The sequence below is a fragment of the Macaca nemestrina genome, chromosome 1 (genome assembly GCF_043159975.1).
Source record: "Macaca nemestrina isolate mMacNem1 chromosome 1, mMacNem.hap1, whole genome shotgun sequence".
In the NCBI taxonomy this organism is placed as follows: domain Eukaryota; kingdom Metazoa; phylum Chordata; class Mammalia; order Primates; family Cercopithecidae; genus Macaca; species Macaca nemestrina.
This window is the reverse complement of record NC_092125.1, coordinates 190,881,972-190,901,152: the sequence shown is the minus strand read 5'-3', so window position 1 is coordinate 190,901,152 and position 19,181 is coordinate 190,881,972. Positions and strand designations below refer to the sequence as shown.

General features: G+C 43.7%; 1 pseudogene; it reads right to left on the bottom strand.

Moving 5' to 3' along the window:
* The window catches only part of LOC105494861 (E3 ubiquitin-protein ligase makorin-1 pseudogene), a 40,999-nt pseudogene extending 21,869 nt beyond the window's left edge, over positions 1–19,130 (bottom strand).
* Positions 19,131–19,181: the final 51 nt, after the last annotated feature.

Genomic DNA, 19,181 nt, shown 5'->3' with positions numbered 1-19,181 from the left:
TGCCTTCAGCAAGAACCTCAGCTGGTCTTGGTTCTTAACCTAGGAAGCCAGGGTTGGTTTGGGGGCGGAGGGGAGGTAAGCCAAACCTTCATTCCTAAAGGGTCTGGGCCATTCATAGTCCTGCCTGGTATGGGTTGTTGTAGTTTTCCATTGACTTTAACCATAGGACACGGTAATACTGAGACATTCTAAGGGATCTCCTGTGTTCCAGACATATTCTTTCTTACCTCTTTTATGTCACATTTCCCCATGGTAGTCATGGTAGTCCCCAGCCAACACCATAACTCCCCTATTGGCCTGTTGACTCAGAGGCATGAGGGGAGCCCAAAGTGGTTGGATGGCAGTCTTAACTTCTAGTTCAATGGAATTTAGTTCAATTGTGTCTCCTGGTGGAAGCAGTCCTCCCTCTGGATCCAGCAGAGCATACCTTTGTAGAAACAGGAAGCAAAATTTTTGTTAGTGGATCACTAGGGAATTAGTGTGTGGTGCCCTTCCCATTTCTACCCCTTGATTCCTGGGCCATAAATCCTGACTATGGGAGAAACAGTACTGTATGTTGGACATTCATTCAGAGCCATACAGCCTTCTGGAGAACCTTGCCTCTGCCTTGCAAAGTATTGCCACTTAGCTGGCTCTGTAGGTGAGTCTTCAAAAGACCATTCCACCATTCTATCAAGCCAGCTACTTCAGGATTGCGGGGAACATGACAACACCAATGAATTCCATGAGCATGGGCCCACTGTTGCACTTCTTTGGCTGTGAGTTGAGTTTCCTGGACAGAAGCATGTTGCATAGAATGCCACAATGGTGAATAAGGCAAGATGAAAGTCCCTGGATGGTAGCTGACAGAAGCATTGCATGCAGGGAAGGTGAATCTGTATCCAGAGTAAATGTCTATTCCAGTAAGGACAAAATGTTGCTCCTTTCATAATGGAAATGGTCCATTATAATCAACCTACCACCAGGTAGCTGGCTGATCATCCTGGGGAATGGTCCTATATCGGGGGATCAGTGTTGGTCTCTGCTCTTGGCAGATTGAACACTCAGAAGTGGCTATAGCCAGGTTGACCTTGGTGAGTGGAGGTCCAGGCTGCTAAGCTACACATAACCTCCATCCCTGCCACCATAGCCACTTTGTTCATGAGCCCATTGGGTGTTGACATGGGTGGCTGGGGAAAGAGGCTGACTGATAACCACATAATGGATCACCCTATTCGCTCAGTTATTAAAATCCTCCTCTGCAGAGGTTATCCTTTGGTGAGCATTCATATGGAACACAAATATCTTCATTTCTTTTGCCTATTCAGAGCAGTCTGTCCACATACGCCATCCCCATATTCCTTTGTCACCAATATTCCAACCATGTTCCTTCCCAGTCCCTGGCCATCCAGCCAAACCATTGGCTATAGCCCATGAATCAGTATATTATCGCACATCTGGCCATTTCTTCTTCCAAGCAAAGTGTAGAATCAAGCACACTGCCTGTCGTTCTAACACTGGGAAGATTCCCGTTCAGCACTGTCCTTCAAGGATGTCCCAGAGAGGGGCTGTAGTGCTGTACCTGTCTACTTTCAGGTGGTGCCTGCGTATTGTACAGAACCATCTTTAAACCAGGCCCAAGCCTTCTCTTTCTCTGTCAACTGATCATAGGGAACTCCCCATGAGCCCATAGGTACATGTTGAGAGAGAGAAAGAAAGTGTAGCAAGAGCGACCATGGGCATTTAGGCCACTTATTCATGTAACTCACTAGTGCCTTTAGGGACTGCTCTGGCCTTATTACATACATAACACTTCTGTTTGACAATGGGGAGCTGCTATGCACACACAACTTTATGGCTTGGTGAGTTGGATAACACCTCATTCATGATGGGCAGCTCAGGTAACATGGTAACTTGGTGGCCTATGGTAGGTGTTTAGTTTCTACTAAGGCACAGTAGCAGGCTAAGAGCTGTCTCTCAAAAGAAGAGTACAGTCATGCACTGTGTAATGTTTCAGTCAGATGGGCCACGTATACTGCTGTGGTTCCATAAAATCATAATACTGTATTTTGTACTGTACTTTTCTAGGTTTAGATACATGAATACTTACTGCTGTGTTGCAGTTGCCTACAGTATTTAGTGCAGTAACATACTGTACAGGTTTATAGCCTAGGTGCAATAGCCTAGTTGTACAGTAGGCTATGATATCTAGGTTTGTGTAAGTAAACTGTATGATGTTTGCACAATGGCAAAATCGCCTAACAACACATGTCTCAGAACATATCCCTGTCATTAAGTGACTCATGGCTGTAGTTATCTGCCAATAATGTCAAGGTCTTGCTCCAAAATCCCAAAGGCCTGCACTGTGATTCACCTATGCACACCTGCCAAATAGGCTCCCAACAGCATCCCTATCTGCCATAGACTCATCAAGCACCATAGGATCTGCTGGATCATATGGGCCAAGTGGCACAGCAGCTTGCACAGCAGGCTCAACCTATTGTAGAGTCTTCTTTTGTTCTGGGCCTCATTTAAAACTAGCAACTTTTTGGGTCACTTTGTAAATGGACCACAGTAACACAATCAAATAGGAAATATGTTGCCTCCAAAATCCAAAGAGGCTCACCAGGTATTGTGCCTCTTTCTTGGTTGTAGGAGGGGCCAAATGCTACAACTTATTTTTTACCTTAGAAGGGATATGTCCCACACCACTAGCCCTCTAGAAATTCCACTGCGTAGAAGGCTTCTGAATTTTAGTAGCATTTATTTCCCACCCTCTGACATGCAAATGTCTTACCACTAAGTCTCAAGTATACTTCTTGCTCACTAGGTCCAATTAGCATAATGTCATCTATGTAATGGAAGAGTGAGATATCTTGTAGAATGAAAAGATGATCAAGATCCCTGAAAACTAAATTATGGCAGGACTGCGAGTGGATGTACCCCTGAGGTAGGGTGGTGAAGGTATATTTCTGATCTTCCAGCTGGAAGAAAACAGTTTTTGGTAGGCTTTATAGATGGGGTGGCAAAGGCATTTCCCAGATCAATAGACGCATACCAGGTACCAGAGGATGTGTTCATTTGTTCAAGCAATGAAGCCACATCTAGTATAGCAGGTGCAGTTGGAGTCACCAGTTGGTTAAGCTTATGATAATCCACTCTAATTCTGTAAGATCATTTGTCTTCTGCACAGGCCAATTAGGAGAGTTCAATGAGATGTAGTGAGAATCACCACTGCTACATCTGGTGTCACTAAACTCTGCAATGAAAGGAATGCAGTATTGCTTTTGTTTTACTGTTTTCCTAGGTGGAGGCAGTTCTAGTGGCTTCTAGTGGCTTTTTCCATGATAATATATCATTGTCAGGGAACCAAAGTGGAGGTTCTACCAACTGCTAAGTATATCTGTTCCTTATGCATCCTGAAACTGGGGTAATAACCACAGGATGGGTTTGGGGACCCCCTGAGCCCACTGAGAGATGGACCTGAACTAAAATTCCATTAATCACCTGGCCCCCATAATTCCCTACTCTGATTGGAGCACCACAGTGACATTTTGGGTCTCCTGGAATCAAGGTCAGTTCAGAGCCAGTGTCCAGTAGTCTCTGAAAGGTCTGGTGATTTTATTTTCCCCAGTGCACTTACTGTGATTAAAGACTATAGGTCCCTTTGAGGAAGGCTGAGGGAAAGACGAACAGCATAAATTTTTGGTAGTGCACCAAGATCCTTCCTCCAGGGGACCTGGATTTCCCTTAATTCAAGGGGTTCTGGGTCTGTAAACTGGCTCAAGTCTGGGAATTCATTGAAGGGTTGTGACTCTTTTTAAAAATGATTTGAGCTAGACTTATTGTTCACTTGATCTGGAACCTTTCTGCTTATACAGATCACTTCTAGGAACACCATGATTAACTAGTTAATGCCATAAGTCTGCAGGAGTCAGGCTATTCCTATTGCTGCTTTGACTCTGCTGTCCATTATAGTAACTATGCCCACCATACCTTTGGCAGTTTAGTGCTGCTACTTGGCCCCTGCCACCACATAATCTAATTACTGTGACTGCCTTTGTTTTCTAGTTCAGTGGCTGTGATTCCCACTGTAAGATCTGGCCTACAGAAGAGAGTGATCAAGGATGTTGGAGATCCCTTCAAAAATTTCATTTATTTATTTATTTATTTATTTAGAGACGCAATCTTGCTCTGTCGCCCAAGCTGGAGTGCAGTGGCATGATCTAGGCTCACTGCAACCTCTGCCTCCTGGATTCAACCAATTATCCTGCCTCAGCCTCCTGAGTAGCTTGGATTACAGGCATCCACCACCACACCCGGCTAATTTTTTGTGTATGTACTTTTAGTAGAGACGGGATTTCACCATGTTGGCCAGGCTGGTCTCACACTCCTGACCTCAACTGATCTGCCCGCCTTGGTCTCCCAAAGTGCTGGGATTATACTCTCATAAATTTATTTCTAAAAGTATTGTGCAAGATGTCTTCTGGACTCTCTTCATGTGGGTTAGTAGGTCTTAAATGACAAATCCATTGTAATGTTCCAATTTCCCCAAGCCTTTGAATCCCTTCCTCTACATTAAACCAGAGGGATCGGGCATTTCCAACTTGCATCATCATGGGCCACCTTTTTCAGCCAAAAACCAAACAACTAGAGCCCTTTCTAACTTCCCCAAGCGGCAACATTAAATGCAGAATCTCTGCTTAGTGGGCCCACATCAATAAATTAAGCCTGTAAAGGAGCAGGATTGAAAAATAATAAATTAGGCCATCCAACTCTATGTTCCCTCTGCCATTATTATATACTCCTAATATCCATTCTCACACATGTTCCCTAAATTTATGCTTGTATAAGAAGAAAACTCAAGTAATTCTTTTGGAATACAACGTACCTTCTCATGAGCCATACCTCACTTTAGGGGCCTGCTGGGACTTGAGTCTAGTTAGGGGTGTAGAAGAAAGAGGAGTGGTGAGGATGAGTCCTGAGAAGAATCAACATGATCTTGCTTAGCAACTGCTTTAGTGGAGGCCACTACCATCCCTCAGGCAATTTAGGATTAATCCCATCAGGCAGAGGTAGAAAAGCCAGTACCACTGCAGTCAGGGAGGCCATTTTTGTTGGGAGTGAGGAGGCCACTTTTGCTGGGGTTGGGGAAGCCACTTCTGCTGAGAGTAGGCAGGCAGCTTTTTCTAGGGGTGGAAAGAACTCTTCCACTGGCAAAGGAGACTTATCAGAATTTAGGACTCAATGTCCTCAGCTTCATTAGGATCTTCCCCTAAGTCCTCATCCTAACATATTGGATGGGACATTATTTCCCAATCAATACCCTCACTTCAACAGTAGGCACCTTGTAAGGCTGGGTGTTCCATTTGCATTGTAATTCAGCCAATTACAAGATGAGATCTTCTGTTTCATTTGTAGCAATTTCAGTCCTGAGGTTATAGGAGATAAGGCTCTCCCTCAGGGCACATGTAGAAGCTCTTAGACCATTTATGTGACGCTCAAGCTGGTAATTTGAATCTCTGAGCTCATCCTCCTCTTTCACCATTTTGTTCAATGACATTAGGAGCAACCAACCAATGGCATTATATTCCTTGGTTTTCCAAAAATGTTTGAAAGTATCATATACAGAGTTACTTAGGTTCTTACTTCTTATATTTGGTAAACTAGGACCATCTAATGCATATCTTTATAAATAGCTCATGCAATAGACTACTAGATATAGAGTCCTTAGCATCTTGAAATCTAAGGAGATTGAAGAGCCAATTCCATAAGCCCCAAAACCAGTTCAGAAAACTCATCCTTAAAATTCTGTTCCTCTAGAACCACTCTGAGTATAAAAATCTGCATTCATCAGCGTTCTTGAAAAAACCAGAACCAATAGGATATTTACATAGATATTAAGGGCAGATGTATTATAAGAATTGATTCAAGTGATTGTAGAGGCCAAGAAGTCCCACGATATACTGCCTGCACAAGAAGTCACATGATATACTACCAGGAAATATGGTAGTGAAATTCAGTGTGAGTTTGAAAGCCTGAGAACCAGGGGAGCCAATGATGTAACTCCCAGTCCAAGGCTGGGGGCCTGAGACCCAGGTGGCTGCTGCTCTGACTCCTGAAGTCTGAAGGCCTAAGAATCAGGAGCTCCAATGTCCAAGGGAAGGAAATGGATGTCCCAGCTCAAGAGAGAGAGAGAATTCTCCCTTCCTCTACCTTTTTATTCCATTCAGATGGGCCTTCAATGAGTTGGATAATACCTGCTAACGCTAGTGTGGGTGAATCATTTTTACTCAGTATGCTGACCCAAATTCTAATCTCTGGGAATACTCTCAAGGCATACCCAGAAATAACGTTTTACTAGCTATCTGAGTCTTCCTTAACCCAGTCAAGTCGACACATAAAATTAACCATTATACCATTCAAAGTCTGCCAGACACATCCTCTGACGAGGTGCCCAGCTTGGGGGTGGAAGACACCCAGTATAGGAAGTAGGTATTTTGAGAGCACATTCAAGGCAGACTTAGGAAACAAAATCCCAAAGGCAGCCAGAAGAATACTAATGTGAATCCTCCAAAAAGGTTATCTTTAAACTGGGTATTCATAACTGGGGATGTCCAAAAACATTTCCAAGGAATATGTGAACATATTTAGCTTTAAGGGAATCAATTTCCAAATCCCGATCTTTACCTTCTGCATGTACTGTTTTCAAAAACGAATCTTCCTGAGAGGAGTAACATCAGTAATACAGCATAATAGGACGTCTCAGACCTTGTTCTTCCATAGACACTGACTTAATATATGGTCCAAAAAGCTTTTATGAGAATTCTAGAAACTAGTACCTGAGGCAAGCTCAAAGTCAAGAACAGCTATATTAAAATGGGTAAGAAAACCCATTTTCATTTAACTTACAATAGCCCTTTCCCAAAGCCAGTACAGCTTGGTGCTTTCAGGAGTAAATGCTCAACTTGATGCTTCTACCTTACAAGGGAAACAGAAGAGTAGAATGTGCATCCAACATTCAGGCTTTTCAGAGGGCTCCCTGAGGGACTGGTTTCTGTCTTGCCTGACACTGAGTGCTGATAAAGTAAAAATACTCTGAATCCCTGGGAACTGCCGAGAATAAGAGGTATCAACAGCTTGTTGTAGACCCTGAGAACTTGCAGTACTGTAGACAGACACCAGAGGGAGGAAGAGACTACAAGCTTCTGAAAAGACATCAGCAAACCTCTTGAATTGGGAAATTACAGGCACAAGCCCAAGAATACATATCTCCAGAAAAGGTTTGAGAGACCACTCCCCCAGACTGTTGGTTGAGCTGAATGTTAAAGGTTTTCCCCTTTATGAAGACAATCCATAAAAACTAGAAGATATGGTCATTTTTTCAAATCCACCAACTCTTGCAAAAGATAACAAGACATATGATGATAGTGGGAAACATGATCCAATCAGAGGACCAAATATGTCTCAGAAATGGAACTCTAAAGAAACAGAGATCTATGAATTACCTGACAATGAATTCAAAATAATCATCTTAAAGAGGCTCAGCGGGCTACAAGAGAATCAGATAGATAAATGAAACCAGGAAGTGATATGTATAAACCAGAATACCAACGAAGACGCAGAGACTGGGTGCAGTGGCTCATGCCTGAAATTCCAGCACTTTGGGAGGCCGAGGCAGGAGGACTACTTGAGCCCAGGTGTTTGAGACCAGCCTGGGCAACAGAGTGAGACCCTGTCTCTAAAAAAAAAAGACAAAATCTATTAAAAAAAGACCAAATGGAAATTCTGGAGTTGAAAAAAACAATAACTGAATTGAACAATTCACTAGAAGGGATCATAACAGATTTAAGTGAGCAGAAGAAACAATCAGGAAATTTGAGACAGATGATTTGAAATTACTGAGTCAGGGGAAACAAAAGAAAAAAGATGAAGAAAAATTAAGAAAGCCTAAGGGACTTATGGGATACAATGTATGATCCAAAGAAGCCAACCCTGAGACACATAATAACCAAACTGTCAAAAGTCAAAGAGAGACTCTGAAGGCAGCAAGAGAAGAGTGACTCATCAAGTACAAGGGAGCTCTTATAAAATTATCAGCAGATTTCTCAGCAGAAAACTTACAGGACAGAAGGGAGTGGGATGATATATTCAGAGCACTAAAAGAAAACCTGCCAAGCAAGAATAATATTCAGGAGAACTGTCCTTCAGAAATGGAGAGAAATTTGGTTTCCAGTCCAGCATGTAAGGACCTTAGAAGATAATACTCCCATCTAAACAAGTTAAAAAGCTGAGCAACAACAACAAAACCAAGCAATAGGTGAACATCTCTTCTTAGATTTGTTAGAGGAATGAGACCACTAGGCAGATTGCTGCCTCCAAAATTGGAGAGACAGGAAAATACAGAGAGTCACAAGTTACTGGAAATGCAACACATGAGCAGAAGCCTCTACAGGAGGTTTGAAAACAGGAATAGGAAAACCTAAACAGTAACTGACCCAATTTTTAGAGAATCAGTGTGGACAACTCAAGGAGTTAAAAACTCCACCAGGGGCCAAGCATGGTGGCTCACACCTGTCATCCCAACACTTTGGGAGGCTGAGGTGGGAGGATTGCTTCAACTCAACAGTTTAAGAACAGCCTAGGCAACATGGCAAGACTCCGTCTCTACAAAAACTTTAAAAATTAGCTGGATTTGGTAGTGCACTCCAGTAATCCCAGCTCCTCAGGAGGCTGAGGCAGGAGAATCGCTTGAGCCTAGAGGGATTGAGGCTGCAGTGAACCATGATCATGTCACTGCACTCCAGTCTAGGTGACAGAGCAAGACCCTGTCTCAAAGAAAAAAAAAACACATTTCAGGGATATTGATTATGGAGACCCCTCAACACTTTTGTGATTTTTATCTCTCAGAGCTCTACCAGATCCTCACAGTGAATCTCAGAGAAAAATCCCTTCATGCTTCTAGCAAAGGGAGGGGAAATAAACCATTTGTAGTATGCCAGAACATTCTGTTGTTTTTAAAAAGGTCTACCCTTAGGAGAAATAATTTTGCCAGAGCCTAACCTATCTTGGGGAAGGGAAATACCCAACTCCAACAGGCTGTAGCTTCCCATCTGGGGGAAAGGAAATACCAACTCCAGCTTCCTCTAGGCTTCCCTGTAGGAGAAGGGAGATACCCAACTTCAGTCTCCTCTAGTGGTTCTGCCCCCACCTAAGGGGAAAAAACACAAGCTGAGAAGCACTGGTGAAGTTCGCAGTCCAGACCCACAGGCTTACCAAAAGATTGAGACCTAATAGTAGAACTGCAGAACACTTCTTCTCCTGCAACACCGCACTGTTACGTTACTAAAGATCTATATCTTTTTTTTTTTCTTTTTCCAAGACGGAGTCTCACTCTGTCGCCCAGGCTGGAGTGCAGTGGTGCGATTATAGCTCACTGTAGCCTCGAACTCCTGGGCTCAAGTGATTCTTCTGCCTGAGCCTCCCAAGTAGCTGGGACTACAGGCAGGCTCAGTTAAGGTTTTGTTTTTTGTTTGTTTGTTTGTTTGTTTAGAAATGGGGTCTCACTCTGTTGCCCAGGCTCTAAAGGCCTATTTACCACAGTTCCATTTATCCAGTACAAAATGGCTCATTTTTTTCCAACAAAAAAATTAGAAGACACACTAAAAGGCAAAAAAACACAGCTTGAACAACTAGTGCAAGCATCAGAGCCAGACACAGACATGGCAGGGATGTTGGCATTACCAGACTGGGAATTTAAAACAACTATGATTAATATGTTAAGAGCTCTAATGGAAAAAGTAGATAACATGCAAAAACAGATGGACAGTTTAAACAGAAAGATGAAAATTATAAGAAATAATAAAAAAGAAATGATAGAGATAAGAAAAAAACCACTAACAGAAATGAAGAAACCTTTTGATGGACTGATTAGTACACTGCACATGGCTGGAGAAAAAAGAACCTCTGAGCTTGAGGATATGTCAACAGAAACTTTGAAAGCTGAAAGTGAAGAGAAAAAAAACGTGAAAAAAAACGAGAAAGAATATCCAATCACAAAAAATGTAATATAGGCATGATGAGAATACCTGAAGAAGAAAGATAGAAAGAACAACATAAACATTTGAAGCAATAATGCCTGAGAATTTCACCAAATTAGTGCCAGACACCAAACCACAGATCCAGGAAGCTCAGGAATCACCAAGCAAAATAATGCCAAAAATAAACAAACAAAAAAGCTACACCTACACATATAATATTCAAGCTGCAGACAACTAAAGATGAAGAAAAAACTTTGAAGGAAGTCAGAGGATAAAAAACCACTTACCTACAGAGGAGCAAAAATAAGAATTATATCCAACTTCTCCTCAGAAATCACATAAGCAAGAAGATAATGGAGTGGAATACTTAAAGTGTTGAAAGAGAAAAAGCCAAAGTTAAGGTTAAGGTTTTGTTTTTTGTTTGTTTGTTTGTTTGTTTAGAGATGGGGGTCTCAGTCTGTTGCCCAGGCTCTAAAGGCCTATTTACCACAGTTCCATTTACCCAGTACAAAATGGCTCATTCTAGGATTCTATACACAATTTGGAAGCAATCAGATTGAAATAAATAATACAAATAATAAAAATTATATCAGCAATCAATGAATTGAAAACAGGAAATCAATAGTGAAAATCAACATAACCAAAACCTGTTTCTTTGTAAAAATCGATAAAATCATAAGCTTCTAGCAAAGCTAGCTAAGAAAAAAAGAGAAAAGACATGAATTATGAATATTGAAAATGAAAGAGAGATCAATTCAAATCCCATGGATGTTAAAAGAATAATAAATGAATATTATGAACAACTCTATGCCCACAGATTTGATAACCCAGATGAAATGGACCAATTTCTTGAAAGACACAATCTGTTAAAACTCACACAAGAAGTAGACAATCTGAAACAGGCTTGCATCTGTTAAAGAAACGGAATCAATAAATAATAAACTCCTCAAACAAAAAGTACTAGGCTTGGATGGATCCACTGGTGAATTCTACCAAACATTTAAGAAAAAATTATACCAATTTTCTAAACATCTTCCAGAAGATAGAAGCAGCTCATTCTATGAGGCCAGCATTACCCTAATACCAAAACCAGATAAATACATTACAAGAAAACTACAGATCGATTTGTCAATTTAAAATAAATAAATAAATAATAAAATTTAAAAAGAAAAATACAGGCCATCTCTCACGAACATAGATGCAAAAATCCTCGACAAAATAGTAGCAAAGCACACCCAATGATGCATTAAAAAAATATTATATACCATGACCAAATGTGATTTATTCCAGGCATGCAAGTCTGGTTCAACATTAAAAACTCAATTGGCTGGGCATGGTGGCTCATGCCTGTAATCCCAGCACTTTGGGAGGCTGAGGCAGGCGGATCACCTGAGGTCAGGAGTTTGAGACCAGCCAGGCCAACATGGTCAAACCCCGTCTCTACTAAAATACAAAAATTAGCTGGGTGTGGTGGCACACACCTGTAATCCCAGCTACTCAGGAGGCTGAGGCAGGAGAATCACTTGAACCGGGAGGTGGAGGCTGCAGTGAGCCGAGATTGTACCACTGCACTCCAGCCTGGGCGGCAGAGTGAGAGTCTGTCTCAAAAAAAAAAAAAGAAAAAGTATTTCACAAAATCCAACATTTGTTCCTGATAAAAAACTCTCAGGAAACTAGAAATAGAGAGGAACATCCTCAACTTGATTAAACAATGTTCACAAAAACCCTACAGCTAAATATTATACTTAATGGTGAAAAATGTGAAGCATTATTGTTGCTAAGATCAGGAACAAGGCAAGGATGTCCTCTTCACTATTCCTTTCCAACATTGTATTGGAAGTGCTAGTTTATGCAACAAGATAAGAAAATGAAATAAAAGGTATGCTGATCAGTAAGGATGAAGTTAAACTATTGTTGTTGGTTGATGACATGATTGTCTATATAGAAAATCCAAAAGTATCTACAAAATAACCCCTGGAACTAATAAGCAATTAATTATAGCAATGTTGCAGGATACAAGGTTAATATACAAAAGTAATTTGCTTTCCTATATGATAGCAATGAACAAGTGGAAATTAAAACATACTACCATTTGTATTAGCACCCCCCATATTGAAATACTTATGTATAATCTAATAATATATATGCAAAATCTCCTATTTTGTGGATATGATATAGTAACAGTGTGGTATCTTGTTTGAATATATAAAGAAGAGTAATGTAAGAGTTTTATTGTAAAATGACTATATCAGCCTGGCACGGTGGCTCACACCTGTAATCCCAGCACCTTGGGAGGCCGAGGCAGGTGGATCACTTGAGGTCAGGAGCTCAAGACCAGCCTGGACAATATGGTGAAACCCCATCTCTACTAAAACAAAAATACAAAAATTAGCCAGGCATGGTGGTGGGCACCTGTAATCCCAGCTACTCAGGATGCTGCTTGAACCCAGGAGGTGGAGGTTGCAGTGAGTCGAGATTATGCCACTGCACTCCAGCCTGGGTACAGAGCAAGACAGCATCTCAAAAAATAATAATAATAAAATAAAATGGCAATATCACATAGCAGAAATTAAATCTCCTGCAAATATTTGAATTTAAGAAGATAAATTTGTAACTTCAATCTAAAAATAAGCAAAGAGATAGTTTTTCAAATTCTTTTTTTTTTTTTGAGACAGGATCTTGCTTTGTCACCCAGGCTGGAGTACAATGCTGTGATCATAGCTTACTCATTGCAACCTCGACCTCCTGGGCTCAAGCAATCCTCCCACCTCAGCCTCCTGAGTAGCTGGGACTATGGGCGTGCACCACCACACTCAACTAACTCTTGTATTTTTTGTAGAGACAGGGTTTTTCCATGTTGTCCAGGCTGGTCTCAAACTCCTGAGCCCAAGCGATCCACCTGCCTTGGTCTCCCAAAGTGCTGAGATTACAGGTGTGAATCACCAGGCCTGGCCTCAAAATTCTTTTGGGAAGTATGTGAGCAAAAAAATTTGAAGATAACTACTCTAGAAAAAAGACAGAGATGTGGAATTCATTTTGAGACAGCGGAGGAAGATGGAAAAACTGATATCCTAGGTTGGAGTCAACACCACCCTCGTCTTGAACCATAATTCAAAATCAAGCTCTTTGTCCATGACAATTGTGAGGCACTGGGATCCAGTCCTTTATGAGGAGAATAGGACAAAAACAGTGAGTCTGAGAAGAAAGGAAATCCATTACCACTTAATAAACGTGCTTAAACCTTCTCACCTACTGCTTTATGCAAACATGTATGGAATAACTTTTGTAAGAGATTGCACATTTTAAGGGGAAATTTGTGATTCCCCTGCTCCCTGATAAAAACTGGGTAAAGGAAAGCCCAAGTAAATTGACAGGTCCTTACCAGCTGTCATTTCAAAGCATTAGTCAAGGCCTTTGACAAGCAAAGTGGGGACTGGGCAAGCTGGTTGGAGTTTGGGCCCAAAGCCTGAGCTGGGAAAGAGGCCAAGGGACTTAGATGTCTAAAATTCAATTTTAGGTTATGTTGTTATGATTTAAATCCCTTCTCCCCCACTTTCTAAAAAGGTTTATACAAGCCTTAGATTAGTATATTCAACTGCCTACTCAATGTCTTTAGCTGAATGTCTACCAGGATTCAATTTAACACATCCAAAACTGAACTTTTGATTCCAATTTTCTCAGTGGTCCCTTTCTCAGTTAATGGCACCACCATTTATCCAGTCAATTTGGCTAACCTTTATTTCTCTCTGTTTCTCAAACCTCACAGCCACCCCATTAGCAAATCCTGTAGGCTGAATCTTCAAAATACATCCCCTCTGACTACATCTACTTGTTGCTACTACCTGAGGCAAGCCACCATCACCTCTTACCTGGACAACCGCAACTGCCTCTTGACTGTTCTTCCCACTTCCACCCTTGCTCCCCTACAGTTTACAGCAGCCAGATGATCCTTTAAAAATGTAAATCAGGCTGAGTACGGTGGCTCACGCCTGTAATCTCAGCACTTTGGGAGGCTGAGGCAGGTGGATCACCTGAGGTCAAGAGTTTGAGACCAGCCTGGCCAACATGGCAAAACCCCATCTCTACTAAAAACAGAAAAATTACCCGGGCGTGGTTGTGGGTGCCTGTAATCCTAGCTACTCAGGAGGCTGAGGCACAAGAATCACTTGAACCTGGGAGGCAGAGATTGTAGTGAGCCAAGATCATGCCACTGCACTCCAGCCTGGGCAACGGAGTGAGACTCTGTCTATAAAAAAAAAAAAAAAAAAAGTAAATCAGATCATGTCACCTTTCTGGCCAATATTCTCCAGTGGATCACCACTGAAATAAAACCCAAAGTTGGCCAGGCACGGTGGCTCATGCCTGTAATCCCAACACTTTGAGAGGTGGAGGTGGACGGATTACCTGAGGTTAGGAGTTTGAGACCAGCCTGGTCAACATGGCAAAACCCTGTCTCTACTCAAAATACAAAAATTAGCTGGGCGTGGTGGCAGGCACCTGTAGTCCCAGCTACTAGGGAGGCTGAGGCAGGAAAATTGCTTGAACCCAGGAGGCAGAGGTTGCAGTGAGCTGAGATCGCCCCACTGCACTCCAGCCTGGAAGAGTAAAACTCCATCTCAAAAACCAACCAACCAACCAACCAACCCCAAAGTCCTCATGTGATATAAGAGGCCCTACAAGATCTAGCATCCTGCCACCTCTCTGACCTCATCTGTGTCACCCTGGTCCAGCTACCCAGGCCTCCTTGTTGGTCTGCTAACATGGTCCTGCCTCAGTACTTTCGAACTTGCTCAGAAGGCTTTTCTCCCAGATACATGTATGATTTGTTTCCTTATCTCATTCAGGTCTGTGTTCACATATCACTCCTTGAGGGAAGGCTTCAAATGATCTCATCTAAAACTGACCCCCATCCACACTGCCGCTTTCATCCCCTTAGGGTGGTTTTTTCTCCCTAACACAAATCACCATCTAAGTTTATCACACATTGTTGGTTGCTTATTGGGTTTCCCCCAACAGAATGTAAGCTCCGTGAAGGCAAATCTTTGTTTTCTTATTGCTGCATCCCTGGCATCCAGGAGGTGCTCAGTAAATGAATGAAGTGAAACTAAAGAAGATATGAGTTCCATGACAGGAAACAGCTTGTGGTAGAAACCCTGCACCTGTTGGTTTAGGGGATGTTGACCGTCAGAACCAGAGATAACCTTAAGAATAGAAGAGATCCTGCCAGGCGCTGTGGCTCCACCTGTAATCCCTGCACTTTGGCAGGCCAAGGTAGGTGGATTACCTGAGGTCAGGAGTTCGAGACCAACCTGGCCAACATAATGAAACCCCATCTCTACTAAAAATACAAAAAATTAGCTGGGCATGGTGGTGGGGACCTGTAATCCTAGCTACTTGGGAGGCTTGAGCCGGAAGGATCACTTGAACCCAGGAAGTGGAGGTTGCAGTGAGCCGAGATGGCACCACTGCACTCCAGCCTGGATGACAGGAGTGAAATTCCGTCTCAAAAAAAAAAAAAAAGAAAAAGAAAAGAAAAAAAAAGGAATATAAAAGATCCCTGGGGGCCAGGCATGGTGGCTCACGCCCATAATCCCAACACTTTGGGAGGCCAAGGCAGGTGGATCACGAGGTCATGAGGTCAGGAGTTCAAGACCAGCCTGGCTAACATAGTGAAACCCTGTCTCTACTAAAAATACAAAAATTAGCTGGGTGTGGTGGTGGGGGCCTGTAATCCCAGCTACTCAGGAGGCTGAGGCAGAGAATTGCTTGAACCCAGGAGGTGGAGGTTGCAGTGAGCCGAGATCGTGCCACTGCATTCCAGCCTTGGTGACAGAGGGAGACTCTTTCTCAAAAAAAAAAAAAAACAAAAAAACAAAGAAAGAAAACAAAAGATCCCTGGGAATTCACAGAAACCTTGGGGGTGATTACCAGACTTTCTGAAGCGTTTGGAAGGGGGAAGATGATGTAACTTCAGCTGACATCTGCATTACAATATATATTATCTTATTTCATTTTAGTATTACAACAGACAAAGAAACAGAAGATCAGAAAGGTGAAGTGACTTGCCCAAGATTATTCAGGTAAATAGCAGAGCTAAATAGCTAAATCAGCTATTTCTGACTCCAGAAACCATATTTTTTCCAAGACCCAGCATAACTGAGGAGGAAACTTGGCAACAAGTGTGTGCTCAGTTAGGCAACGGTTCAAATAATTAAGCAAATGCTTCATAAAGTGACAGCTAATTTGGTATTTTGATATCAGATAATCCTAAGGAGAGACCAAAGGCAGACCAGGAGAAAGGAGCTTAAACAAAAAGTTTTAGGGTGAGGAGCTGTCCTGGGAACATAAGAGCACATCAGCTTCGCTGGAGATTAGGGTGTGGAAGGAATGTATTGGGAGATAAGGTCGGCAAAGGCCAGAATGTGGTTAAGGAATTTGGGCTTTATCATGAGAAAGTGGGGAGTATTAACCCATAGAATAATGTGGTCAGAACACATTTTTAGGAAGATCATTTAGGAAGCCAGGGTCAGGGATACCGGATGGAGTTGTTGTAGTAGGACCAGTCAAGGGTTCCCTCCAAAGCAATGTAGTATCTCTGAAACCCTGAAAGGGTGAGGTTAAACCCTGCCTTGATCGAAATGTTCACAAAACAGCCACTAGTTGGCAGGAGTGTGCCAATGAATGAATGAGCCAAACTCCCAACTAGCACAGCTTCCCTTCTCTCACTCCTTGAGCTGTGGTGGGATATGATCAGCTGGTGGATAACAGGAGTAGGTGGGAGGGCAATCTCTTCGGAGGAAACTTCAAAGGCCCAGAGGAGAAGGAGAATGTGATCAGAGAACAGAGTGGATGGATGGCTGGAGGATAGGGTTGGAGTCGAGTGGGGCCAGCCGTGAGGGAGAGAGCTTGATCATGAATGACTTGAATTTTCAGGTTAAGAAACACAGACATTATCCTGAGAGAAATGAGGAACCCACGAAGGTTTTTAAGTAGGAGAGAGACATAACTAGATTTGAATTTTAGGAAGATCATCGATTGCAGTGTGGAGAATGAGGAGGAAGGAGGAAGCAGAGCCAGTGAGAAGGCAGTTGCAGTGATCCTGGGAGAGGTGATGAGTGGCCAGCACTAGGGGCAGCAATTGCAACGGACAGACGGGCCAGAATTGTAGGAGACTTATGAAATAAAAATCACAGAATGAAAAAGGGGCCACTAAAAATGTAGTTGACAGAAGAGAATGAATATCCTTTCCCTATTATTAAATGCATCCTGAATTGTCAGATCGTCTACCTAAAATTGCACTGGAAGAACTCAGATTTCAGAACTTCTTGGCTTCTAAATTCTACTTCATTCATTCAATAATCCTGACCAGAGTCTGTGGTGGAAAGTGGGGACCAAGGAACGGCTCAGTCCTGTACCTGCGGCAGCTGCCTCCACCCCGCCCGCGCGCCCAGTGTGGTGGAAAGATAGTCAATTCCGGTACAGCGTGGAGAGCGCTTTGATGGAGAAAATACAAGCCGATGTAGTGTCCCCGGGAAAACCTGATCCAGATGGCTTCCAGGGAGAGGAGATTTTGCGTCTAAGATTTCAAATGAAACATCTCATAACACTGTCAGTGAAACAACTAAGCACTGCTGGGAAAAGATGGTGGCCTGCTGGGAAAAGATGGTGGCCCGGAGAACAGTCCCGTTATCTATTTACCCCTTTTCGTCAGAAACCGTAGGCGTCACCTTATGCAGGATAGGAACCCGGGTGAGCTACGTCCCCAGGGATGCCCAGCGATACACAAGTCACCGTCACCCCCTCCAGAGTAAACAGCATCACCTGACAAGCAGGCGTCCGGGTCGTCCTCAAGGGCCAGGGCCTGGAACCGCCAGGGTGTGATTGGTGGAGTCTTGGAGCCCGCCCCTCGTCGGGCCCAAAAAGTCGTCTCTGATTGGTGGAGACGCCACCTGGCCCCGCCCCTCCCCAATCTTGTCCGGGCGCCGCCGGCGGCCGGGCTTTGGGGACCGTTGTGAAGTCTGGGGAGGATGCGCCATCGACCCCGGCAGTAGGCGGCCGAACCTTGGTCCCAAATCTTCTACCCCGGGGTGGATTGCGGCCCCTAGAGGAAAGGCTTCAGCGGACCGACCGGCAGCTGTGCCGCCACGGCACTCTGGGACACGCTGAGGGCGGGCCGGGCTCCCTGCGCCTGCGCTGACATTTTGCAGTTTGGGAAATGGCGGTGCTCGGGGACGTGGCGGGAGGGAGCTGCGAGTGGATTGTCGGGCCTTTTCAGACCGGGGTCTGGATCCTCGGGCCGGGGCGGTTCCGGGTTGCTGCCTGGCTCTGCCAACTTTCGGGGCCTTCGCGTACGGCCACCGGCGCGGGGCTCCCACCCATCCCCACCCCACCCCGTCTGTTTCCTTTCCGGTCCAGTGGGGACAGCCTCTGAGTGAGGAGCGTCGTAGGAGTAAGATACCCGAGTGGCAACCCTGACAGCCTAGGCCCCAGCCTCTCCTTCTCGCCCTGTCCCCAACCCTCTCCTGCACGGGGACCCGGATAACTCCTTTCCACAGAAGTCTTTTGGGAGCACGTGATAAGGCTTCTTTTCACCTGGCCTCAGCCCTTCATCGGTTAACCGCCCTGTCCTCAGGCTCAGGCAGGGCACATCCTTCTCAATCTGCTCTCCTTTGTGAGATGCAGATGGATGTTCTCATAGATTTTTATACCTAATGGTAATGCATATAGGTATTTCCATTTGCTAAGTACCAGTTTTCCTTTGTCAGCTGACCCTCTAGAGACAAATATCCTTGGTGTTTTATTTCCTGAAGTATCTTCTGAGTGCCTGCTGTGCATCAAGCACTGTACTGAATAGTGCTGAGGACCCACAGGAACCAAATCAGCATCTTCTCATGAAACTCAGACTAGTGGCAGAAAACTGGACTTGTGATGAAGGAACAGATGAAGTGCTCTGGAATTCAGGGGTGAAGGAGGAAGATGAGCTGTCTTTAGAGAGGAAACAGTAGCATATAGAGGAACCAGAGGGGGCAATTCCAAATGAAATGAACACCAGGCAGCTTGACAGCTCACTGGGCCCATACAAAGAACGTGGTTCATTTTGTGTGTAGGGGGGAGGGGTGCGGGAGGTGGGTGGAGTTAATGGAGTAGGGGTTGTATAGTACC